The following is a 2,181-nucleotide window of genomic DNA, read 5'->3' on the forward strand; positions in this document are numbered from 1 at the left end:
GGTCTTGTTAGCTTAAAGACTTTTTACAGTGACTTGGAAACGGACTGAACTTCTGCTTATTTTATAGTCCTATCAAGCATGCCAAGGCTCATATAGGGCTCTTTCTCCTTCCTGAAGCAACCTAGTGGGATAGGAAATGTAATCACATAATGTCATAAGATGAATACCTGCAGGAGCAGGAGATAAGAGGGGAAAAATTTCCATGACTTTGACTTTTACCATCTTAATAACAGGGACCATTTTCTTTTTTCAAATTTACTGGTGCCTCAGGGTTTATCAAGTTCAGCACCCTTCAGAGTTGCAGGTCTTCCTTGTGGTGATCTTCCTCATTTGTTTTTCCCTGGTAAATTTCAGGAATGGTCTATCCTGGGAGCTTTCCCACTGGGGTGATTGAGCATATGAATATTGATAGTCAAACCTTTCCAAGCCAGTGGCCTATCATCAGTTACTCTCACCTTTGTGGGAAGGTAATGAGCAGCCAATTAGTTCTCTGTGCAAAAGCAATATTGTTCTAAGCCTTTTGAGATGGTTTGCTAATTTTTGATGTTTCTTAATAGAAGAGAAGGTCATCAGTTTTTTGTGTTCATTCAAAAGTGGGCACAGGGGATTCAGTGAACCTGCACTGGATTAATGACTATCCCCTGAAGAAAGTGGTAACATAATCTCTTTCCATTTTTCAAAACTGAATTGTCAATCCTTCTGTCTGCTCCAGTAACCTTAGTCATTGAACGAATATTGCCTTCTGAAAGAGTTCTTTGTTCCTTCTACTAGGGCTTCTTTCTTTCCAAATTTTAGTTAGAAGAACTGAAAGAAGAAAATGATTGAGAGGATAGAAGGAGTGTACTCTCAGAAGTGTTTTTTTCTTGTTTACTTTCCAATCACATGGTACCGGGAATTTGAACCCCGGCCTTACCAGTTTGCAAAGCCAACACCCTATTGGATGGGCCATATCCTCAGCACAGGAAGAACTCCTTTAAGTTAGCTGACTTGATCCACTCAGGTTCTGTGTCTATGAAGGTCTATGCAAGAAGGAAACCTAGACAAAGCCAATTAATGACTAAGGAATTCTTAATTCTCTTTTCACAACAATCTTGCAAGTACCCTTTTTTGCATTTCAAGACCACAGTCTAGGTGTGTGTCCAGAGGGAAAGAATTATCCCAACTTTACATAAAGAGGAAACCGGTTGTAGCTGAACCCTGAGCAGAAAATAATATCAGTGATCCATGGAGGACAGGGCAGAGGAGAGGCCACTCTATGTGCATATTAGAATATTCTCAGGTTGTTAATATGAAAGGAGATTTTGCGGATCATTCACCATTGCATCCCCAGACATTACATTCACAATCGACTGACACCATCCTTGATCCTTTTTTTTTTTTCTACTTTTCCTTTTGGCATTTTACTTTGCAAAATTCTACCCAGGAGAGTGGTGTTCAAAATGCACAAGCCAGTGCTGGTTCTGGATGTTTCCTATCATATCAAGAAGGTGTGAGGTCCAGGAAGATGTTTCTCCTGGGAAAGTCGAGTTGCCTTCGAAGAGGGAATGCCTCATCAACTTGGCCAGATGATGTCAGGAAATATTAACAGGCAGAGGCAAGTGATGATGGCTCTCGGGGTGTGGGTACTCAGGACTCATATTTCCTGGCACAAAGGAAACATTTCCCATCCAATTTCAATCTTCCTCATGGTACAATTGTAGCTTTCACTCTCAAGATTTTTTAGTTAGAATTGTGGCAAAATTCATATCTCTGATCTCTCAATGATTCACTTCCACTCAGTTACAATCAGGACAATGCCTCACTTGATTACCAGTGCTCCTGTGACATCAGAGCAAAAATGAAAGAGCTCCTCTATCCAGGGGAATAGGCAGGCATTGGGAATGTTGGGTGTGAATGGCTAGGGGATCCAGGCTCTGATTAGTGAACAGTTCGATTCACATAACAGAGGGTTTCTCCAAGCCTCGAGCAACACAGAGTTTGAGGAGTGGCTAGTGTGATCTGGTGCATGCGCCACAAATTCCGCCTTAGGTCACAGAGGAAAGGCTTGACAGCACAATGGTTCAGGATTCCCATGGCAACCAGAGAAGCTTCCACTCCTGACTGCTTCAGACCAAGAGGGAAAACAAGCACAAGCTCAGTTGTGATGGTAAGAGGAAAGAGGACAGGAGCGAGTGCCAGGGA

This window comes from Sciurus vulgaris, assembly GCF_902686455.1.
Source record: "Sciurus vulgaris genome assembly, contig: HiC_scaffold_381_arrow_ctg1, whole genome shotgun sequence".
NCBI lineage: Eukaryota > Metazoa > Chordata > Mammalia > Rodentia > Sciuridae > Sciurus > Sciurus vulgaris.